At 40.6% G+C, this 25,977-nt stretch overlaps 1 protein-coding gene across 3 annotated transcripts in view; it reads right to left on the bottom strand.

Moving 5' to 3' along the window:
* The window catches only part of fut8b (fucosyltransferase 8b (alpha (1,6) fucosyltransferase)), an 88,872-nt gene extending 65,324 nt beyond the window's left edge, over positions 1 to 23,548 (bottom strand). The window contains exon 1 of one of the 3 annotated variants that reach the window (XM_031321800.2): positions 23,315 to 23,548. The gene's annotated coding sequence lies outside the window, so the exon portion shown is untranslated. Of the gene's footprint in view, positions 1 to 23,178 lie in introns of all 3 variants that reach the window. The other 2 variants (XM_031321803.2, XM_031321802.2) reach the window with 2 other exon arrangements.
* Positions 23,549 to 25,977: the final 2,429 nt, after the last annotated feature.

Genomic DNA, 25,977 nt, shown 5'->3' with positions numbered 1-25,977 from the left:
TCACCGTTAGTATTCCCTCAACTGCCCATGTTGCTAATTCACCAGGGCAGCTCTTTTTTTGGTTTTTGGTTAACTGTGTGACTGTAAAAGAGACTCAAGCTCTTTTTGGTAGTGCTGCAACTAACGATAAAGGAACAATTATTATATTTAATCAGTTATTTTCAATCAATCAATTGATCGTTTAGGTTATGAAATGTCACAAAATAGTAATAAATGCCTATATTTCAGAGCCCAAGGTGATTTTTCTCACATCATAAAACCCAAATATATTAAATTCAAGTCTGCAACTGACAATTATTTTAATTGCAGGATTTCAGATCGTTTGGTCAATAAAATGTCAGAAAATAGTGAAAAATGGCCATCAGAATTTCCAAATACTCAGTTAATGATCAAATACAACAAAGAAAAGCAGCACATCTTTACAGAATATTTGGTCTCTCAATTGTCTGTCAATCCACTACTCAAGTGTACACAAATGTGTGCGCTGTGATGTTTGTCTGTTTCTACTTCTGACAAGTTCAACTTTGCTGTTATTACACTACTGCCTAAACCTGGTTAGAGCAGGTCTGACACGGTCTGGGTCTATTGCTTCTTGCAGTGTTGCCTACATTGTAGGTCAATGCGCACACTAACACAATTGTACAAAAACGCACAGGTATGCATACACAGTGAGGCCCCTTGGCTACAGAACCACTCTCCATGTCTCCAATATAATATATGTTGTTTGTTTGCTGGGTCTGAGCTAGCCAGCAGCATTACCCTGATGCAGCCAAGCGTAGCCTGCACCGGACACACACTCTGTCAACGGCAGTAAGCAAGCAGGAGTACTGCACTGCCAGAGATATGGAGCAACAAATCTATACCTCTCACAGAATGGGAGAGTGTGCAGGGGGTATCTAGCTACAATATATGATAGAATTTGATAAACAGCAGGGGTCAGGAGGCAGGTCAGCACACCATTAAGTTATTCTGACAATTTTGATACATTGCACAAAGTACTGGGACAAGGCACTGGGCAACACCTAAGAGGGGTGAGAGAAAAATGAATGGAAAGAGAAAAAACTGGCAGGAAGCATAAAACAAACAGAGACCGTCTTAACTGCAGGAGATGAGAAGAGATAAGAGACATCAGAGAGAGCGTATGCTTTATCAGAATGCAACGAGAAACCAGGAGGAGCAACGCACTCCCTCCAGGGAGAGGGCAGGCCAATATGGAGGGGGAGAGCTGATGTAGAACTGAGTTTAAAAAAAAAATCACGTAGAGCTCCATTAAAAGAAAATTATACACAAGTATTAGTATAGTATTGCAAGATTGTTAATACTTTTAATGACAAAATCCTGTGTGTGGATGCTTTTGAAAATACAAAAACTGCTTGATAAATTTAAAATACCTCTAAAACCAAAAGGAGTATGCTATTGTTGTCGATGCTATACCAGAAAGTGTCCTTATACTTCTACGATCTACCTTTCAATGTTGAAGACTGTGTGGAAATTATTTATATTGGTGGAACTGATCTATTGAAAGAAAAGTGCTCTAGCAAAAACATTAGAAACACAGTTATGTTACTGGTATTCCTTATTTCATGATATGCAGTGGGAGAAAGCATGGACAATTTGTGATAAATACTGTATTAATAACAAGTTTAAGGAAGTGTCTTTCAAGATTATTATATAGAATTTACCCAGTTAAACTTGTGTTACAAAGATTCAAACTAGATATTGATTATATGTGTGATTTCGGTGGACTAGAAGAAGAGAGTATTTCCCATCTATTTTTTTCACTTTATACAAGAATGTTCTTAAGGTGGACAGATTTCTAAAAAGGAAACTTAAGATAAATATTGAAGTAAATATGTTTGATGTGATGCTATATTATTGAAAATAACATGATGTATAATATACAAATATGTATTATTTTTGGATAATTCCATAAGAAAAAATGGTCAGGAACCATGCCAACTTTTTTGCACTTTATTGATGAATTTCAGCAATGTAAGACCCTTTTATTTAATATTAAAAACAAAAAAAGGCATTAAGATCTTTAAGTTATTAGATGAGTATAATATAAAAATGATATGACACATGCTCTGGCATTATGAAATGTAGATGTATTTTTTTTGTATTGCCGTTTCTTTTGTTCCTACTACTACTTTATGTATCTGTGTGTACCTTTGTATATGAACTTTTGTACAATAAAGAATTGGAAAAAAAACAACCTAAAATACAGTATATTGGACAATGAAGGGGAAATGGGTGGAGTGTTAATAATCGGCTCTTTACTGTATATTTCTGCTTTTTACTGTATATAATGGCCTTCAGCTCAGTGAGGGGAGTTTGGGACTGAATGGGGGAAACAAAGGCCTTTGTTTTGATTAACAGTTTAATTATCAGGCAGCTTGGTAAATATAATGGGTTGATAACTCAGCAAGCAAGATCAATCTTCTGTCATTTTGTGAAGCTGGAGAAAGTACCAAAATATGTAGAGTAGGGCTGCACGATATGAGGAACATATGCGATATGCGATAATGTTGTTGAATATTGCGATAATGATATTACTCGTACACATAAACAGATTTGGTGTGTGTATTTCTACTGCTTTTAGTATTCTTCTACAATACAACAAATTGCTTGTTGAATTTAAAACAAATAAAAGGAAATGATTTCCAACATTATTTTATGGACAAATTAAACATTATGTTGAATATAAAACGGCACCACTAAAAAAAAGAATGACCGTTACATTTTAAAGTGCAGTTTTCTACCGATATTTTCTTTCAACTAACACAAACAATCTGTTTTGTGTCTATCGCAATATGTTGCAGCCTTTCGTGATGTGTATATTGCGCCAGTTGATATTGCAATGACAGGAAAAAAACAATACTTTGTGTATGTATGCATGTGTACGTGAACGTATGTGTGCACTGCTATATCATGTGAGAACACAGAGCAGCAGTCATGCCTGAGATGTTGTTTTTTTTTCATTAGATGTTTGTGTGAAATAGGAAAACTGTCCAGCTCTTAGCTGTACATATCGAGAGGTCATTTTCTATAAGCCGATGATCCTGATGTTTAGCAGTCTGACATGTTCACAAAGTAGCTGTTAGCAGCTTGTAGAGTGTAGGTCAACTGTCTAAAATGAAAGCATGAATCTCTCCAGTCTCAGTAATGGACAAAAACTATCTATGGGGGAAATGTGTATTGCCTTTATATCCTAAAGTCATGTTGAATCATGGTAGTTTCAAGATAAGATTATGTACAGTGGATTCATTCAGATTAAGTAGTTAAAATGTGTGTGTGTTTAAGGGCATGCGTGTGGGCATGAGCCCAATGAGGCAGAAATGGTGCCAGTAGCCTTTGAGGAAGAAGCATGTGTCCGGCATCCACTGCTGTTGTGCTGGGTCACAGATGTCACCTGCTCCAGCAGCCTGCCTCACACCACTTGCCCTACCCCACCACTTGCCCACTTGTAAACAGCACTACACTGGAGGCGGATACAAGTGGCCTGCAGTGTTGTTAGTTATTTGGATTCTGTCATATTGTTTTCAGATTCAAACATGGGTCACAGAATGATCACAAGTGTCCACAACAGTCGCTCAGATTAACTAAGAGAAATGTTATCCAGGGCTGCTGGCTATGTTATGTTGCCATGGCCTTGCCAAGTACTGACTGCAAAGTTAAACTGCTGGCTGGTGGGTTGGTGGCCTTAAACACAGCAAATTAGCCTGGAAAGAAGCCCGGCAAAGGAAAACCTACTGAGATAATGTCAGCCACAAGAAAAAAAGTGTGAAACCACCATCCCACAAAGTAAATCAAATATGAGACAAAGAAGTGTGTGTACTTGTGTGTGTGTGTGTGTGTGTGTGTGTGTGTGTGTGTGTGTGTGTGTGTCTGTTTGCGGCAAGAGCATATAGACTGTTAATCTTTCAAAGGAGCTCCCTTGCACTTGTGCGGTCATCTTTTTGCGAGGGCCCGAAATTTCTTTTGCACGCTTCACCACTTGTTTGCTTGGGAAGCCGAGAATGCTTTACCACAGGAATCCTCCATGGAGATTGTTGATGTGTGCGTACTTCACTCTCACTCTCACACACACAGACTTTCTTTTCCCTCCAGGACTTCACAATCTTTTGATTGCAACCACCACAGCGAATTCAACTAATCTCCATGAGTTTAGTGCGACACGCAATTTTGTCCAATCACCGCAACTTTACCGCAAATTTGACCAATAACTGGAGCTTCCCGCGACGTCCACCAATCACAGCAGTCCCCCGTGCCAGACTTTTGCCTCAGAATCTGACGCTAAGAGCCACTGACCAAGCGGGAGTGACAACAAGCTGACGTAACACACGTACGTCGCCAACCTCATTTGCTTGTTTCTGGTATGAAGGTGAAACGTGTGTGACTTGAACACCTCACATTTACCAACAAAACATACAGCGAAAGACCATGCAGAACAATTCAGACCGTCCTGCCAACCTGTGTACATTTTAACATCAAAGTACGCTGTAACGATTTGTCACTCTAAAGTCGCTAAAAGCTGCTGCTGTTTCAATCCTGTCTGATCTCTGCAGCGGGCGGGGCTGCTGCTCAGTTCTCCCTGCGACTTAAACACACACAGTTATTCACACACATATGGTAGATGCAGGAGAAACGATGACTTCAGTTGAGGACAGCTACGCTTGTTATCGTAAGTGCAAAAAGTTAAATGCCAATTAGTACTTTATCAAACCAAAGGTGAATGTGTCCCAGACCAGGATGGGAAATTAACTTTATACAATGTGAACACTAACCAGCCACTGACAGATATGTTCAAATTGTATTAATTCAATTGTAAATTATTATTTTCCACCTGCCATTAATTATATTATACCAACATTTGCAGCATCCTGAACTTTTTTGGTAAGGTTACTAGGAAAACTCAGTCCAGAGTAGTTTTATTCTCCCTGAAACAAGTTTCCTTTTAATTTTCAAAAGGTATAATTATAAAAAAAACAACTTTTTTTTTGCAATTTTCACTGTGTCCCGCAATTTCATCGCAAGAAAAATACAGAAGACATTGCAACTTTTATCGTAATTTTATTTTACAAAAGCTGCCGCAAAATCAGGCATTTGCATTTGACTGCAACAATCTCAAAAAAAGGCCACGAAATCCTGGAGGGACTGCATCTTTAAATTGCCATGCATATTAGGGAAGCACTGCCAAGACCCCTTTATATTATTCCTCTTAATCTTGTGTGTTTACGGGTTCAGCTGCTGCCTCCACTCCATCCTCTGCCTTTCCTCTCCCCTTCACACCTCCGCCTCTCTCTAGCTCCCCTCTCCCCTCTGCCAGCAGAAAGAGACAAGTGGTTACACCCAGTCCCCCGTGGAGCCCCTACTGCACTGCATCGACAGATCAGGATAGGACAGCATGGCACGCTCCTGCTACACGCCTGCCTCCTCTCCCTACACTTACCGCCAACCAAACCCACTCGCTACCAACTGTGACACTTTTCTCAGAAAACCAGCCAGGCAGTTCTGCATGCTAGTTCAATGTTGTTAAAACGCCACATGGTCATGATTTCAATTGATAATCTCTTTTTTCAAGTTTTTTGAGTTACAGTTGGGTGACAAATAGTTTTTGATTTCCAAAGATTAAGGTGTCAGTATGCTTAAAAAACAAAGTGCTTGTTTGGATCATCGAACAGCATCTGAAATCCCCTTCCCCATACCTTTTTCTCATACCTTTTTTTGAAACTGACAATTCGAATAACATGCCCATTTCAAGCAGGAATTGGTCAGGTGTGTGGAGCTGAGAAAGTATCCAGGATTTGGACATCTGTTCACTAGTCTGCCGGTCTCCAAAGTTGACTGTGCGAGTCAACTTTTGCAGAGCATTAGAACGTAAACATATGAAAAGTTAAGTTAAATTCTCTCGGCACCGCCACTCTTACTCCCTCTCTTTTGCACAAGACACCCGTCTGCAGACTGCAGTTCAGTATGGCTGCTGGGTAGCACAAATCTCTCTTTTTTCTTTCTGTCTTTTTAAAAAATGACTCGTGAAGCCAACAGCAAAACACAACTTTACTTTTAATGAAATTAAACAAAGACAAATGTTCTTCCCCCCCTCATCTTAAAATAGTCGAAAATCGATACTAGAGTAACCTCCTAGTCCAGCTGCTGCAATACATATGCAGAGGAGAAATCCAAATCTGCACAAAATCATCTGATAAGTGTTTGATTATTATTTATTTGTGCTTTAGAACGTAATCACCTTGAAACAAACACAAAATAAGCTTTATTCCTCTCTCCCTACTGTACAATGACAAAGTCAAGTAGCTGCATAACATATTATTAGGTATACAGCTGGACTGGAGTATGTGACAAGTTAGCTGTTCACTGAATATGACGTGTAAATAGGGATGCAACGATTTTAGATTTTGTTGGTAAAATAATAGTCTATTGTCTATCACAATTATTATGCATTAATTTATTTCACTACTAAAGTATAAAATAAAACACTGTTATGTATTGCTGTCTTTTGAAACAGAACACAGTAACAGTTTTGAATGTTTTGAAAATAATAATATGATATTAGAGACTAGAGGTGAATCAGTCACACCACAAACAAAGGCCTAGCCGGCGACAACAGTGCTGTCCTTCAGGCCCTCAAAAAGCTAGAATCGGCCTTGCTAGCTAGTTTCTAAAAGTTGGAGGAGCTGCTGGACAAGATGCACCTGTCACAGGGAGATGTGCAGCATGTTTCCAAGGAATAAATGCAATTGAGAGATCTCTTTACAGCCTTACGTCCCATAGGGGATGAAAAGAAGTAAGTGAGTAACATTAAGTGCTAACGTCAGTGACATGTTTGAGCTGTTGCGAAGTTTTGACTAACTAATTAACGTAACGGAGAGCGCTCTCACTGTAAAAATGCAAAGGTCGGCTGGTGCTGACTAGTTAGATAGTGTTAACTGTAACGTTACCGTTAACATTAAACAGGCTAACGTTAGCTAACTGGTAACGTTAACAAGCTAAAAAACAATTAACAACTTTAACAAACAATAAAGTCGCTGGCAAGCCTACCAACTGGGGTGGAATTCCCCGTTGCAGCTGCAGCTGTCGTGAGGTCAGGGGCTGGCTCTGCTCTGTGTTTTACTGCTGTTTGCTTACTTGATATAATGTTAAAAATGTGCAGTAGTATGCCACCACGGGGACGCTGTTGTACATCACTCAAGATAGTCCATAATCGCAGAAACCAGACTGGCATCTGATGTGCGGTGTGTGTGCGTGTACACGAGTGTTTATGTTGTCAAGGAGGTTTAATAAGAACTGCACACACTGCTACACATAACGTGCAGTTCACAGTCGGTGTAGTGGAGCCTTTATGATTAATTAACCGGGAAGTTTTAAAGCGCGGTTAATAGTGAAATTGGTTAACCGCTGCATCCCTACATGTAAAGCCCCGCCCATTTCTAGCACTTATGGTAATTGTTATGCATTGCAATTGTATATATATATATATATATATATATATATATATACATACACATACATACATACATACATACATATATATAAATAATGGTGAGGTGAAAATTGTGATTTGCCAAGGGCACGAATAGGGTTCACTGTGCACTAGGAGCACAATGTGGGGGCTTGGTGGGTGCTTACAGCCAATGCTTCTAATCCTAGTTAAGACAAGCCCGGCAGGCAACCGACACAAAGGAGCTTGGTCCAGCGTTAGTGGAATTGAAGCAAAGCTTCTCCTCTGTTGTTATGCTTATCCACAAGACAATGATTATCTGCAGGGCAACGTTGCCACGGTGATAAACATGGCTCAAGAGTGCCTCAATTAGGGCGCCAATTGCCAGAGGAGAGCAAAGACCGAGTGAGGCCAATGATGCTGCTATGAATGAAAAAGAGGCGTTTTGTTTTTTCAACAGAGTGGATGGGTCAAGTTTTCAAATAGAAGGGTAAGCTTACAGATGAAGCTTGACCCTCACAGCTTGGCCTTGGCCAGGCTTGACCCTATCCATGCTGTATAGACTCCACCACTCTCTAGTACAAGTACATGTTATTACCTTTAAAATTAGAGGTGTTGAAATTAATCAAATAATCGATGCATTGGGATGCGGACATGGACGATGCTGCATCAATGCAGTGGCCCACCATAATCGATTATAACGCAATGACGTCGCTCGTTAATTTTCCGGCCGCGGCATAAACATTCAAATGAAAAATAACATTCTTAGTAGCCTAACCCGTTTCACACACACACACCGACAGACAGACGGAGACAGGCAGACATGCACACAAACAAACAAACAAACACAGACACACACACACACGCAAAACGGCACAGGAGAGTGGAGAGAATCACAAATCGAGAAGAGGAAAGAAAACACTAAGAAACATCGAGAGACACTAGAATAGTTAGCTTGGAGAAGATCTAAGTGGAATAACGAAGCTGAAGAGGTGTAGCTACACTACGGCACTTTTCCTGTCTAACAGCAGTGGTTTAGAACAAACGTTGTGCTAGTGTGCCTGGCTAAAGTTGGAGCTAACGGACTAGCTAAAGTTGGAGCTAACGGACTAGCTAAAGTTGGAACTAAGGGCGGAGAGTTGCTGGTTCGGGGGACGCTGATTTTGGACCGGAGAGGACGACAGCGTGTTTCCCTGCTGAAGAGGACTTTGCCGTAGCTGGTGACTGGTTTTCGTTTTCGAGTTTCAGATGTGTTTCTTGGACTAACAGCTAACTGTAAGTTGGATTTCTGTGCGTTTGCTTCACTGAAGATAACGCCCTGCACGTCCACACAAGCTACCATCAGGCCCGCAACTTTTTTTTTTCTCTCGGTGGGTGTGGGTGTGTGGTAACACAGTGGTTTAATAGGGTTTGAGTAAGTTTTACATTGAAACTGCTGTAAGGAGGAATCCTTTTGTGTTTTAAGTGGAAACTGATAGAGAAACAGGTAAAGGGGTAGTTGTGTGTAATATCATTTGAAGAAATATTGCAGTTAGCATATTTGAAGGGTGTGATTTGTGTTATTTTTTTTTTTTGTTATTCAATCTAACGGCTAAATATTATTTGTACATTTAAGTTATCGTTCAGTAAACAATACCTTTTTTTGTTAAGGAGTTGTCTGGGGTCAGTTATTCCAATACAGCACAATAGATTTGCTGGTTAAAAGTAGGGTGGTATATGACTAATCCAAAATAGGTAAACCTTCGTGGTAGCTACTTTAAAGAAACAAACCCAAACACTTCATCATTCCAGTCTAAAGTTACTTATTGCAGCTTGCATTGCACTTGACAATGCAAGTTTGTCAAGTCAAATATCCTATATGGCTTTAATAGAAAAATGTTTTTGACGCATCGTGATGCATCGAGATATCGAATCGAAGACCTGATAATCGTAATCGAATCGGGAGATCAGTGAAGATTCACACCTCTATTTAAAATACAGACAGGGACTATAGGGTATCATTATGACTTTGAATAACATGTTCTCTATGCTGTAAATGTAGAATAATGATAAGTAAGTATGCCATACGTGGTTATGGCTTGCCTCATTCATCCTCTAATGTGACAGCATGGCAGTTCAGGTGGTTGCACTCTTTTAGTTTTTGTTTAAACATCAAGAGTTGGAGGACAACCATAACACTGGATTCATCTATAATAATCCTTCATTTTCTCCACAAATCAAAGTGAGGAGGCAAAGCCCTCGCCGGGTGTTTAACGCTCCTCATTGAGTTGATGTGCCAACTTCAATTCTTTGCTGTTGTCACAAGATCAAAGAAAAGTACAAACCAGGCTAGGGGAGGCTGTTTTCTGGAGCGGCTTGTCACGCAGCTATTTTACAGATGCATATTTGAAAACCTGGTAGTGTGGCTGGCATCACAAGAGAGGGTCACAGACACACAGATAGCATACATTGGTACAGACCACCTACAATCTGTCTATCCAGTCTTGTTACACTTTCTTGTTTCCATGAAGAATGTTTCATGATTTCTTTGGCATGTGGTCAATCACTTGCTTTTGCTCTCTCCCTCCTCTCCTCTCCCCGTTTGTCCCACAGCTACAACAGCATAACAGGCCTTGGACTGCTGTGTCATCTCATTGAGTCCTATTAGGGGCTCTTATATCTGACTGGCATGTTGTTATTGCTCTCCCAGACCACAGCTAAAACTGAGGAATGGGTCTGCCAAGCAGGCCCTTTAAAGTCCCCTCTGCATTGATGGCACTGGCAGTGAGGTGCAGTGGGTTTGCGGTGGAGGATGGTACCACGACAACATGAAAAGAGATGAAGGAGAGGGTGCTGACACCGTGTGATGCAACACCCCTGGGGCTACACAACAGACATGTCAGATGCTAATGGTCTCATGCTGGTTTGCCAAGGGCTTTGCCATAAGTGAATGCCAGTGCTGCCACTCTCACAAATGCTGAAGGAGGACTGAGGGGTGTCAACAAGCTTGCAGAGGCAGCAGGAGGCATGTAGAACAGTGCCCGATAGGTCCTAGTCGGCAAAATACCCGGATATGTTAAGCTCTGATGCCTACAGATTTTTTATTGAACCATTTATCTCTCCTCATTATTTATTATTAGCTTTAATATACTTGGAAATTATGAGGGGTTTGGAAGGATTCAGAATCAATAAAATGGTACCGAACCCCAACTCGTGTGCTGATGTAGTAAAGCAAAGGTTGTAGGAATCTTACTGGGAGCTAAGTGAAGGTGTTGGATTTGGACAAGGGTGTAGCACTGCAGCGTTCACCAGAATAGGGACAAAGAGGAATGGGAGGAAAGGGTGAAAACTAAACATTAGGCAATAGAGAGTGCTTTGTTCTTTTCCCCTTTCTGTGGACCATGGAGCCTCAACAAGCATCAAAGAGAAGCAGCAACTGTACCTCCCAAATCCCATACTGATAAAAGACCACACTATCCTCCTGCCCCTCAGACAGATTCTTCAAAATCTTGAGGCTCAGGCTCATGCTGGTAAAATCACACTTCTCCCCACATGCAACCAGCTAAACTATGTATGGACTATGTCCGACTGATGCTTCAGAGATACTAGACAACACTTAACCATCCCCTGTATCAGTCACTGTTATGGGCAGCCTTCCCCTGTCCTGCCTGGATGTCTTTTCCTGTGTGTCTGTCTGTGTTGTGTCTTGTCTGTGTTTGTTTCTGTGTGGAGTACTGGAGGCGTGGTCCGTGATCTGGGTCAAGGGGCGTGGCCGCATCAACTCTGCTCAGCCGATCTCCGCAGCTGCAGCTCATTCATTCCTCATCACCTGCAATATTTAACCCGGGCTGATCTTCCTGTCGGCGCCAGTTCGTTAACCTCAACCCATGTGTTTCCGCTCAGTCCTGCTGCATCTCCACGGCGTCTGCATGCTCCAGTCTCACCTGCCAGCCTCCGTCTTCACTTCAGGAACCCACCAGTGATCTCGCCTCAGCCGGTCTCCTCTCGTGCTCCGAAACTGCCCGGACCAGTCTGGAGCTTCCCGGTTTAGGAACCATCGTCTGTCTCCTTGAGTACCTGTTGCTCTAATAAACCTTTTAAGACTATTACTGTGTCTGTGTGATATCTCTGCGTTCTGGGCCAAGACAAAACTTTAACAGTCACTAGCTCTAGGCTCACAGAGATGAAATCCTGTAGACAGATGGTTAAAGTTGTATTGCAGACTTCCACACTGCACTCAAAAGCTATTATAACACAGGAAGACATTGGTTTCTTAGACATTATTTGTGAAGCAATGGTTCTGCAAAGTGTGACAATACAGGAAAGATGGCAGAGGCCAGAGGGTTGCATGTGACAAAGATAATGAGTCAAACTTACACACAGCTTTCTAGCAGATGCACAGCTCAATTTGCCCTCAACATAATGGTTACTGTTCACACAAGAATGCACCAGACCTTTTCATTTCTGCAGTTATTTATTTTAGAAGTCATGTGGAAGTGAAAAATCAATTTCCCCCCTTTTTGATGGAAAATTCTTGGTAGCCAATAAGATCTGTGTTGTCCTGAGACGTAGCATGTTACTTTTCGACATTATTTAGTATGTGGACTGCCTGTGCAAAAATGCCTGCCATCTGCACTGTACAAGGGTTGAAAGTACATATTCATATTGCAGTATAAAAGAATGCAATATATATATATATATATATATATATATATATATATATATATATATATATATATATATATATATATATAATGAAAAGCCTGCAACATGAAAATTAATTCATTTTATAACTCAATCAATAACTGAAACATTGGGAATGAGACTCTGCTTGGCACACAGAACCTCTTAATACCCAGAAATATCATTAAGCAACAAGAAATTGGATATCACTACATTCATCCAGAGGCTCCTGGAACTGTTTCAAGTCACATCTATTAAGTTAATATATCCTTAAATCAATTCTTCAAATGCACTGCAACTGCAATATACTGTATGTCAAAATAATGCTGATGGGATGTTTTGTCTAGATTTTGCAGATCTAGCTCTCTGTGGTACTCTTCTATCTTCGGGTGAGCAAATTGCAGAGGTGTGCATTAATATAAAATCATTGTGGGAGGATCACGGTGTAATCCGCTCCTTAAAACTTCTGTGATTCCCTCCGTTTGCAGATATTACGTTCATTCTTCATTATTTGAGGGAACAAAAGTAGAAACACCAGAATTGTCCATCAAAGTACTGCTGTTACATGTAATGATTAGGTATATCCAACTCAAAGCCAACAGCAGTATACAAGTATTTGCTACATCCTGATGAAACTGATTTGAGTCTGTTATACAAAACCTAAAATGCTGGGTTTCAGTCACGTATGTTGATGATTGCAAATGAACACAACATTCAGTTATGTGGTTAAAATTCTACTCCTTCTTTGTAAAATACCACCCTGATTCTTTGCTGACATCCTCAATTAAATCCACCTCAGCCCTATAGGAAAGTTGTGAGAAAAGAAATCAAAAGAACAATCCACCCTCAGATATTCTCACGCTGTTGAAAATTATCAATATGTGATCAACAATGCATTCCAGGAGTTATTCTGTGATTGTTATAATTACGATTTTGTTGTACCCACTTTCTTTCAGCCTCCCTCGTCTAATTTGACTTCAGTTAATGATTTCCTATATTTCCCAGAGTGCTTTTCAACAGCCCCCAGAGAAAAGTCCTGACAAGTTCAATGGAACAAGCGGTTTTATTCAGCTATGGGTTGTAGACCTATATGTAGGGGGAAACAAGATAGTAAACATATCAGAGCTTCTTTTTTTTTTTTAAAGTCAAGAGCACAGTGTACTTTAGTTAGAACACAAAATGTCTTGTTGCTGCATTGCTTTCTGGTCTTTTGAGGCTACTTGGAGAAATTAGCATCACAGTCTGGTTAACAATGGATTCCTGCCAGTGATCATTGATCATTTAAAGTAATGGGCATGCCCTTCACACCGGTCTGATCTCCTAAACCTTATTCCATCCTGCACTCTATGCTCTCACAATACAGGGCATAGGTCTGTCTGTCCCCTGAAAAACAAGACCAGGTTGAAACCTAGTATATGGCTGGACGGTATATGATCAATGTGCTTAATTGTGGCCAAATTGTTAAAGACATAGTCAGCGGTGGTGTCTATAACATTACTTTCTGGATATTAAATGTGTAGTAGTCTAATCTGTAGTGGTCCTAGTAATTTGTTTGTCATGTACTGAAGTAGCATATCACATGACATGGTTGAGCTACTTTCAAATATTTGAGGACTGCTTTAATAATGTTAGTTTGTTAAACAGACCAGACCTAGGTTTCACCCCATGACGATTATAAACCCCAGCCTCAAATGTTAGTCTTGAGGAGCTGCAGCATTTACTCATGGGCAAACTAAAATCTATACTGTACATTTTTTTTTCCACCTGACAACTTTACCGTTTATTTCTTCTCTACTCCCTTCGGCAGCATCTGTCTGCTCCAAATCCACCGTCTCTTTCTCTTCAGAGATGCACCGATGTGGAAACTGAGAGAGAAACTTAAGTTCCACCGGCATTGTTTCCTTGCACTACTTTCAGATGGTTCTATTTAAAAGATGATTTTCCATTTCTTCATAATGTGTACTCTGGTTATTTAAGTAGTCTATCTTTCCATCCCAGTTTTAACTCACACACAACAAACGGCGACGGTGGCAACAACAACAACCGCGTACTGAAGAAGTTGATCAGCTGACTGATCAGCGATAGTGGAGGCAAAGAAAAGCCGTTACTAGAAGACTTTGCACGCTAATGTATTTTTAAACAGCAACAGCCAATGTGGAAGCTTCCACTTGACCGACGTCTTCACTCACTTCGACCAATGGTGTAACTTCACTAAGCGGCAGACTATCGCGTTTATAGGGCTGGCCTCCCCGGCCAGCCAAAAAGAAGTCAGCAGATTGCAGGGCCTTTTCCTATCATGCTTCTTCCTCTGGGATGCCCCCTCTGCTCACATCAGACAGGCATTTAAATCCAGACTTAAAACACATCTTTCCACCTTAACTTCCAGTTAGTTGTTTATTGTTTGATTACTTTGGGCCTTGTAGCTGTTACCATTATCCTTTTGGTGGGTCGGTCTCTGTGTCAATTAATCTATTAACCCTAGTACTTATAGTCCATGTCTGTCCTGCAAACAAGAATACTTTCTCTCTCCCTTGTACAGTATGCTTGTCCCTCCCTCCCTCCCTCTGTGTTTGTTTCCTTTCTCCTGTGAAAGGTGTGCTTGAGCTTTGTCTCTTGTGTGTTTGTGTAGTCTGTCCTCTTTCCAGGTCTCCAGAGTGAAGAGGTTGAAAAGGTTGTGTGGCTCAGGTCCTATCTAAAAGAAAGACAAAGACAGAAGGTGCCGTATGTATGCTGTACAGGTTGTGAAGCCCCTTGAGGTGAATTTCTGATTTGTGATATTGGCCTTTATGAATAAAATTGACTTGACGCCCTGGCAGCTCACCGGCTAGAGCCAAACCATTAGAGCAACAATGGTTCGGGCCCCTTGTTGCATGTCTTCCCCTCCCTCTCCCCTGACTTTCCTGTCTGTCTCTATCACTATCAAATAAAGCAGAAATGCCAAATAAATAAGTAAACTGACTTGACTATCGGGAAGTTTATCTTTATATTCTGTATAGTGGATGTTTGTATCTGCAATGACAGAATGCAGATTTAGCTGTATATTCAAAGTGTGACTGCTGTCTGATTGCTACCCTGCTGTGTTCCAGAGTGCCATGCTGAGCCAGGTGACAGGACTCCTGCAACGGAAATCCAATCAGGCCAATCCTCTACGATCCCACACAATCCTCTCAGCCGCCGTCGTACACCGCCAACCATCGGTAACACACACTGCACTTGCCACACACACAGACAATGAACTCTCTGATAGCTACGGAGATGGACACATGCAGATTAACCACCTCACCTCCTCTGAACTTGGTACAGACGTTGGGGGGCTTAGTGCTAAGCGAAACACTGAATCCATTCCAGCTACGAGGACTACGCAGTGTAACTGACCTTACATTCTGACTCCGCAATGGAGGTCTCAGAGATGAATTTATCCCTTGGGGATCAACATTGTAAAAGCAAAAATCCACAAACACTCCCCCCACCATGGCAAACAAACCCTCCAGGAAGCACGACTGGCACTAGTGACAAAAATAGCCCCTGCCTGTGAGAAAGATAACGCAGGCCTTTCGTCCCGATCCAGGTCCCACTTTCTAGGGGCCTGGGGTTGAATCCTCTCTGGACCTGTGTGGAGGTCACGCACAGGCCACCCGATACTGGCCAGTACTGGATCAGATACCACTGGCTAAATGGAGGCCATTCAATAGTCCTCATGTGTGTGGGTAGAGGTGGAGTGGCTGCTGGGAATTTGGGCTTCCTGTTAAAAACAGAATAATATCCACAAACCCCCATGCAGAGGCAAGCCTGTCACACAACCTTTCTACCCAAGTGTGGGAAATGCACTCATTCTGTCATATGAGCTCATAGTCTTGTTCTATTCTATCCCCATGTGTGTGTGTCTTTGTGGGCTTGTGCATTCTGTGTTCTGGCTGCAGAATGAATTTGGGCTATTGTCACTGTGATCCTAATGGCCAGCATCTGGCTCTCTGGCGCTGCTTTTTTATGTTTTGGGGTGGGGAGAGTGGGGGGTGGGAGTGAGGTGGGTGATCTGACTGCTTACGCCTCAAGCTGCACAGCTGTCCCAATTACTACTTCTCTCTTCTCTCCTAATTTCCCCTTCGTATCCATCTGCCTCTTCTACACTCCAAATTTCTGTCCCTTCCATCTATAGATGCCACTACTGTGGGTTTGTACTTCCAGGATGCTCCTATACTAGAAAGAGCCCTTTAGAGACCGAAGTAGGTTCAGATCCAGTTTTAAGTTTGACGCTGTGGGGTGCATAAGACTCAGACAGTGCAGTATATTGTCATGCGGCTGAGCCTTTTTAGTAGCATCCCTGAATCCCTCCAGCCCTCCATGCGTGCTCTGATCCTGGCCTGAGCTGGGGACTCAGAGGGGCTGACAAGGCTGTTTGATGGGCCATAGGCACTGAGCATCAGGGGATTTTGTGGGTAGGTGGGTGGGTGGTTGGCAGAAAGAGGGGGGCTGTTTGTGTCCCACAGTGAGTCCCTCAGCAACCTCTGATGAGCTATAAATTCTCAGTGTGTGTCATACCCATGTGACTATAGTTCCTCAGTCAGAGAAGGCGCCACAAACTTCACTGCATTCTTCTTGTTCTGGTTCGGAGTATTCACAGATATATATATATATATATATATATATATATATATATATATAAACATAGACCCAAATTATGGAAATGCACAAAGAAAGCTGTGCAACAATGGGCAGTTAAGTGCTTCCTACTGAAAAGGAGAAAAAAGGGGAAGGAGAGAATTTAAGCATGCCTATTTCTGGACGGCTCCAATGAGCCAAGAAGAAATGTCGTAAGACCCACTTCCCGGCTCAGGCTGCAGCAGCAATAACTCCCCGAGATACAGCAAAAGCAAACACACATAAGTGCGCACACACCAACACAAATACACATCCTGTTAATGTGAGTGCACTGCGGGCTGGGCAGCCTCCCTGTAGGGCCAAACAGAACTGAGGCAGCACACTCTTTGAGGGGGAGTTCAGGTCAGGATCTCTGACTGGTCTACCCCTCAACCTAAACCCAACACACATTCACACATCCTCCAAACCCACCTAATGGCGTTTTTCCATTACATGGTACCTGCTCGATTCGACTCTACTCGGCTCGACTTGACCGCGGTGCCCCGTCCTCCTTTTTCCATTGCAGATTTAGTACCGCCTCATACCTGAGGCGAGCGTGGCTGGTCGCGACACACACACAGAACGTCGAAGGTGTGTTGTTTTTGACTCACAGCATGTGACTGTTGCCACAGCCAGAAGACAAATTTAGTTTCAAAAGAAGCTGGAGGCAGAAAAAAAAAACACTGATGGCTAAACTATTTAAAAATGGCGGTTTTGTTCAGGACACCCCCGTCTGTCGCTAGCAATGATGACGCAGTGATTAATGACGATTCTCTCTGACCAATCAGTAGTCTGCAGGTTTTCACGTCACCTTTTGGTATCGGCTCAACTCTCTTGGAACCTGGACGGAGGTGGTACTAAAAAAAGTACCTGTTAGCACGACTTTTTTCGTAATGGAAAACCAAAAAACATGAGTAGAGTCGACGCGAGTCGAGCAGGTACCATGTAATGGAAAAACGCCATAAGACAGCTGTGGCTAAGGCACTACAGTATGTGATCTAGATCCAGTCCCTACACAAATCCAGTCTGATGCCACATTGCTATCGGGTCAAACTCCTATTGTGCCTGTCTGACTGAATTCCTATTCAGAACTCCCCTTCTTCCACCCTGTCTTTAGACATTCAGCTGAATAAGACAGGTAGACAAGCAGCGAGACATTTAGACAGGCAGACAGCAGGGCAGGCCTGCTGGCGCCTTTTCTTTTTCTGCTGCCGGAGAATGCTATCAGCCTAGATCAGGCTAGGCTGCTCAAGCTGAGCTTCAGCAGCCTCATGGCCCGGCTCGCTTTTCTCCATGGAAACCTGCCCCACACCCACTCTGTGATTGGCTGGTACGATCACTAGACAGACACTCTGTCTTACAATATAGATAATAATGGCCCTCTGGTAGGATGAGAGCAGGAGAAGAGTGATGGCAGAAATGCATTTTTCCTGCAGATGTTGCCCTTTAGAGAGGCTGCATTCTGCAAGCTTACAATAGACTAGAGACTACGGGTATGTTCCTGCACAAGGCATGCAGTTGGCTAGCTCTACAGTCCCTACTCTGATACAAAAGATGTCATTAAGATTCTCCACTAAGTCATTAACATCTTAAGAGGTTAATGATTATTTTCTCATCTCTTTACTGGGGTCTTCAAAAGCCTAGAGGGTGGAGGAGACAGGAAACAGACATTAAACACCACTCTCACATGAAAAATGCCAGCCAAATGGCAACACTGAACATTGTTCCTTGAACCATATGCATGAACCAGCTACTCTTCATCTTTCTTGTCTTGGCGGACCAAGTGTTTAATAAGACTCAGAAATGAAATTGTGTCTATGTATCCATACATAATAATTTCAGTATTTCCCTTCTTCTAAGCAGATACAACAAAGGCAAACATTTATTTTCAATGGCTTCTGCTCTATTTACAGTACATTGTCTGGAATTTGGGAGCAGAAATACCCTGCACAGAGATTAACAATACCAACAAAACAATGCTTCCTCTTTTGGTAACATTGTTACATAGCTCGCTACAAGCATTGCTATGTATTGCATAGACACTTCAATGTTCTTTTTGTTTGTGGCATGAGGCCCCCAAACTGGGAACATGTCTTCAAAATGTGTTGTTTGTTTCCTCCATAGCTCTATTTAGCATTCTCTTCTCATCCATCTTACGTTTTCAAAAAAAGGATATATCTGGGACAACAGGGTGCAAAAAAGGGGTGTATGAACAGCACACTGAAGCCAATATCAAGCATTATACACACACTGTACAGTGAGCCAAAACACTGTGATGCTTGAAATTAGAATGGCTTTTCATGCAAACAGAGGCACTTGCTGTGCAGGTAACAGGCTGGTATTGCAGACAGAATTGAAATGAAAAACAAATCCAACTGCTATTTTAAATAAAACTCCACTTGGCAGTGGCTTGCTGCGCTAAACTAAACAGAGAAATGGAGCTTGCCACGTAACAAATGTGTTAAATACAGATAAAACTATGAAATGAGTCACCGCCCACTTTTGCTCACCACACCGCATCTAACCTCTTTGGCAGAGCAACACTAATATGTTTAATGAACTCATTAGTCAAAAATGAAGACAGACAGTGGCATGAGGTATGGAAGATGGAAGCACAAAGGGCAGAGAGAGAGAGGGAGGGAAATGAAGGAAGGGGAAAGAGAGAAAATAGCTTTAGTAAAGCATAGGGGTGGGAAAAATAATCGATTCTTAGATGCATCGCAATTCTCTCTAGAACGATTTGATTCTCGATTCAGTTAATAATCAATTTATATATATATATATATATATATATATATATATATATATATATATATATATATATATATAAATGTGTTGATTTTTATTTAAAAGTTACTGTCTCCAGACAAGTACAAATCAGAAAACAGAGTGACTGAAAGAGGATGGGATAATGGACAACAACTTAGAGTTTAGGCAAGAGTGCAGAAAGAAAACATAAAAATTGCCAAAAGGAGAAAAAAAAAATTACATTTTGTATATATACACATGATCTAATAAGACATACATAAAATAATTAGGCAAAACACATATAGGCTGTTCATCTACTTTATCACATGATATCTGACACCTTCATGTTCTAAGAAGCCAATGATCCACCTTTAAACATGACTGAGCCTCTGACATGGAAGATTACTAGAAGAGAAGGGGACTTTCACAAGCATGTTTAAGGCTTAAGCATGGAATGACTGCAAAATAAAAACCTCAGTAGACAAAACATTTCATTAAAACTTGTGTGTGACAAATACTGTATATTAGGGCTGCCACCTCTTAGTCGATTAGTCAACTAATCGGTCGTTTTGGTCTTAGTCGACTAAGATTTCTTTAGTTGATGAGTCATTTTTTATGCTTATTCATGCTTAATTACTCATTTCCAAGAAACTTATGAGCACATTTCTGGTAAGCACAAGATTTAAAGTGGTGCTTTTGCAGGATTAATTGTGGAGAAACTCAGTTTTACAGATGGTTTATTAACTACATTTATATTGTGCTTTTCTAGTCTTAACCACCTCTCAAAAAGCACAGCTCTGTCGATTACATCAACTAATCGATTAATCGACAAAATCATATAAGTGTTAGTCGACTATGAATTTCTTTAGTCGAGGACAGCCCTACTGTATATGTCAAAATCTAAGCTTTGTCTAGCTGCTTTGTCTAGCAAGTGATTAGCAAACTAAGTAGCAAACTCAGATTTATATGTATATTTTTAAAAATCATGCATGGAAATGTACATAAAAAATTGTTGCATCGAGATGCATCAATAATCGGTTTAGAATCGAATCGTTGGCCTCTGAATCAGAATCGAATCGTGAGGTGCCAAGAGATTCCCACCCCTAGTAAAGCAGGGGGGCTACCTCTCTAGAAAGCATATTCTTCTGTATTAAATATGCAGTATTATGTGATACAGCAGCAACATGGTAGCAAATGAAACATTTGTCCAATGCAATCAACTCAACAAGCAAAAAACACAATCTGGGAAGCATTCTGCAAAAAACTCCAAACCTGCCAAGTAAATGTCAAGAGATAGTTTGAGTGTTATCACTACTATTTAATTTAAGGTATGGTAAGGTAATATTAAGGTACTATTTAACATATACATATATATATATATATATATATATATATATATATACACACATACATACATATACATATATATATATATATATATATATATATACATATACATATATATATACATATATATATATATATATATATATATATATATATATATAGTGCTGCTCATAAGTATTCATACCCATGCTAAAGTTGACTAAAAAGAGGAATAAAAAAATCATCTTTTGGAAATTGATCTTAATGCCTTAATGAAAAAAATGAGGACAAATCCAACCTTTTACGGACACCAATTTTTTTATTTCAGTTAGCCTAATAGCTGGTTTGATTTGCATTGATATGGATCTTATCTCAGTTAGCTATTAGGCTAACTGAAATAAAACCATGCCAATCTCTAGGTATGGTGAAGGGTATGTGATGATGTGGGGCTATTTTAATTTCAAAGGCCAAGGGAACTTTATCAGGATGCATAGTATCCTGGATCCATGAAATAACTGGCCTTTCAAAATTAAAATCTGCCTGCCTCTATGGGAATTTAACATAGGGGTATGTATAATTATGGCCCCTGTATTTTAAGGAAGAACATTTATTTATTTACATTATTCATTCACAAAAAAAATTGGTGTCCTTAAAAGGTCGGATTTTCCCTCATTTTTTTAATTAAGGCATTAAGATCAATTTCCAAAAGATGATTTTTTTATTGCTCTTTTTAGTCAACTTTAGCATAGGTATGAATACTTATGAGCAGCACTGTATATATATATATATATATATATATATATATATATATATATATATATATATATATACATGGCTGTTTACTTATTCATGAATGGGTTACTCAATCAATCTGCTTCCAGTTACCCAGGCTGACTTTATTAGATAACATTAATGATGCATTGGTTGTAGGTGTTGAGTTTCTCCCTTGTCAGCAACTATAATTCAAATGAGAACACAGTGGATATTGGCTGCAAATGGATAGAAACTTAGGGATAATTGTGGCAATATACAACACTATGAGCTAATAATCTATCGTCAGACAATATGCTATCAAAGAAATAAAAAAACAATGTGCTTCACAGAGTTGAAATATGTCTTGTTATAACACCTGCAGACATTAAGCGATATTAAATACTACAATTAAGGGTACAAAAAAGCCATACATCATTCATATCACAAATCAATTTCATGTGAAAGCATTAACATATTGTACTTATTTTCCATTGAATCTGTCATATTAAATAAGATAAAAAGAGCCTTATAGCATACTGTTCCTTTACATGCTTTCAGCTTCAGTTCTGAGACCATGACAATATTACACCCACCCAAGAGTTTGCACAGTGAGCTGTACAATCATCACAAGGTATTTGTTGGCACTTTTCAACACTATGAAGGCGTACATCTTCTAATGGGTGCCCCTGATGGGAATTGAACCTCTAGCCTTACCAGCACTGACGCCAGACTCTATCAGTTGAGCTACACTGAACACAGAACCACATGACCGTCTGTGCTATATTATCACAAGCACTGTAAAGTGTGTGTGAGGAGGAAAGCAGAAATCACCTTGCTTGCTCCCTCTGACTGCCCAGATGTGATGAAGATGATGCTTGGACTGAGCTCAGTCGTTTTTATATCATAATTACACATTAGAAGGAATTATTACACATTAACTCCACCTCCAGATACTGAAAACAAACGCACGCCTGGCTGTGGTGATGATTATTACAAAGCAATTCCCTGATACTAGCAGCAGTGCACCGAAGCTGAAACAGATGCAGCTGCTTTGTCTGCTCGCCACACATACAACACATACATGTTAGACAGTGAAGGATACACAAACTTGTTAGACACCTCCCCATGTCATGTGTCTTTACTTTCATGTTGTGTGTGCGAGGGTGGAGGTCAAATGCATTTCACTCTCATTTAACGGCGAGAACTCATATATGCCTACGACAAACAGAAAGCAAACGCACGCACACAGACAGACAGTTAGCTTACAGGCTACACGTTTCTAGCCTTGTTGATGCCTTTATCCTTAAATAAGGCACACACTACTGTAATACCCATTCATTTACACTGCACGGTCCAGGTAATGCTGCGGTCTTAAAATACGTCTCAGGCTAACTGCCGTGGTCGTTACGCGGAAACACTGTAAATTGTTTTGAACATACCCACTTGCTTTTCCCAACGCGAATAAGCAACAAAGGAGAACGGCAGGCAGTTTATTTGCATATAACGAACCGAAGTATCAACGGAGCATCCCTCTAAAGCAGAGCAAAAAAAACAAGTAACGGCGCTAATATAACGGGACCAGAAAATCCTACCTACCGTGACCGCTATTTGGTCACCGTGATCTCGGGAGCGACGCAGTCAACAGGCCGGGATGTAGCGGGGAAATCTATGAGCTGAACCTCCGTGGCTGCTACATTTCCGCCAAGCAGCAGGGTTAATATCACCTACCTTGACATGATACACCGGCTTCCAGCGGCATCCGACCGGGGCTGCGGAGACTGGGGTCTGATGCGGCGGTAGCCGAGATTTGTTGCTCCAGAGAATTGAGTAGAAAGGCTGCGACGGAAACAGGAACTGGGAGAGCTGGGATCTCTGAATACGGCGGTCGAGGCTGCTCTGTTGGGATCTGCTGGATGGCCGGTGTCAACGCAGACCAGAGAGGGGGGAAACTTCATATCCGGTCATGACTTTTCAAAATATTAGGCTGTGTGGTCACTAAGTAAAGCAACTCAATTGTTTCTGCTATCAACAGCTAATTAACACTATAAATAAAGACAAACGGCTGTGCTCTGAATTTGAACTTTGTGGTAAATGTTTGTATAATTCTTTATTAAATTTGGGATTCCCATTTTGCGTTTTGGTGACCGGTCTAATTAATAGTAGTATTTCTTATAGGCCTATGTAGGCTACCAAATAATAGATAACAATAATTCAGAGATAAGTCGTTATTTCCTTTGATACATTTGGGGCTATTTCTACCACACTGAAATTGTAGAACTTTTATTTAAATTAGATTTATTTTATTTGTTGCATACATATCTAAATAGCTTAATATATCTATGCCCTGTGCAAATACTTTAAATTACCTCTTTGTTTCAAAATGGCTATACAAATTAACTTGACTTTCATGTCCAGATTCAGACATTTTAATGGGGACTCATTTAAAACACAGTGACTGTTTTCCCCACATTACCTACTTTTTTGTGTTTAATCATTGGGTAATTTATTTTGAAGACACAGTGGTCTGATTTCCTGATTGTGTCTGACTCTCACTGGCTAACTCGACTTTTCTTATTATACATCCATGAGTAGGATGGAGTGGAAGCTGCAGTGCGCGCACCAGTGTCAGGTTGTAGTATTGCAGTTGGGCTCATAGACAGACAGACAGACCTGGTGCTATTGGGGCGATGGAGGGCGTGTGTGTGTGTGTGTGTGTGTGTGTGTGTGTGTGTGTGTGTGTGTGTGTGTGTGTGTGTGTGTGTGTGTGTGTGTGTGTGTGTGTGTGAGTAGGCCTACTTGTAATCGTATTGTGGGGACAAAAATGTACTCATATATTCACATCATAATTATGTAGACAAAAAAATTGGTGCTTACGCGGTAAACCATCAGAATAAAGAACTTAATTTTTGTTTAGGGTCTTAAGGTAAAGGCATGTAGTGATTGTGATTAAGGTTAGGGTAAATCCCCAGGGAATTAACATCATTGCAATGCCCACACAGGTAAAAAAAAACGTGTGAGGTATCACAAAGAGACTGAAAGAGAAAGTGTTTTCATAATGACTATTTCTTGTTTCAAGGAAAGCATGTGTCATTTATTGTACGTTGGGAACCCCAGGCAATATTCCATTCATCTCCATTGTGTTGAGGTGATGGCAGAAATCTCAGAACCAGATTTCTCAGTACCAGGCCAAGTAAAAGCAAAACTCTTTGGAAGGTTATATACAGTACTTGTTGTAAGAGCAATTACAACTATATTTAGTTTCAATGACAATTTGAATGAAAAAATATAAAAGTATAATCTAAGAGCAGTACATTGTTTTCCCAGCATAAGTAAAGTATAAGTTATAGGATGAGTACTGAATGCCAGTCTTCTTGTCTTTTTACATAATGCAATTTACAGATCTGCATATATCAGCTTTTTGAGAGGTTGATTATTTATATATTGTAAAAGGCCTGGTGCAAAGTGTCATTTACATTTGTAAATAAGTGTAACTGAGTGGACAGGGCTTCTGGACAAGTCATCAGTTACGCAGCTATAAACCACCAGACATAATCGAGCTGAGCAGTCTTCCTGTGGAGACCTGCTTAATCAGTAATTCACAGTCATGGTTCAGATTACATGACATTAATTTTAATTTGGTCAACTTTATACAACAGAAATGTTTATTAATTGGAAACTGACTCAACAAAGATGTTTCACATTTGCTTTTTTATGTATTTTGCCACAACATACGAATCATAAATTAACCCCAGCTGGGGTCAAGTATGTTTCCAAGCAAAAGGAAAGGAAAGAAAAGCCAAGGACTGTGTGTGTAAGTGTGTGTGGATGGGTGCTGTTAAACAGTAAACAGGCTTTCAGGTAGTAATTTGTTGCCCTTGAACATGTAATTTACTGTACCACTCTCTGTGAACTACCGTATATGGATGTTTTTCTATCCCCTTTTTCAGTCTCACTTGAGAATTAAGCCACTAAATCAAATTCATAATACCCAAAGGCTTTTCATTTGTTGTTGTGTTCCCATCCATCTTTAAAAAATAGCCAGCATGCCTCTGAGAGGTCTCACTCCAGTTGCGAGGGGCTGAATCACAATAACAACCACCACCTACGTTTGGTACACACATATTTTCCATTCTCACTTAGCCGTCTTGACTCCTAAAGCTGATGCAGTAGCGCCTCCATGTGGTGCAAAGGCCACAGTGCACTGTCCCTGAGCAGGGAGGGGAGAAAACACTCTGAAGCATTTTCCTGTTAGTGTAGGTGTTAGTTTAAAGATGAAATATGACTCAGAAGACCTGTCAGTTTAAGTATATCAACCAGGCTTAATCTCATGACTCATGGTTAAAAGGGTCACCAATAATTGTCGCAGGCATGCAGAACACCAACTGTACATG

The sequence above is a fragment of the Sander lucioperca genome, chromosome 19, assembly GCF_008315115.2.
Source record: "Sander lucioperca isolate FBNREF2018 chromosome 19, SLUC_FBN_1.2, whole genome shotgun sequence".
Taxonomy (NCBI): domain Eukaryota; kingdom Metazoa; phylum Chordata; class Actinopteri; order Perciformes; family Percidae; genus Sander; species Sander lucioperca.
The sequence above is the reverse complement of the archived record's forward strand: the minus strand, read 5'-3'. Positions and strand labels throughout refer to the sequence as shown.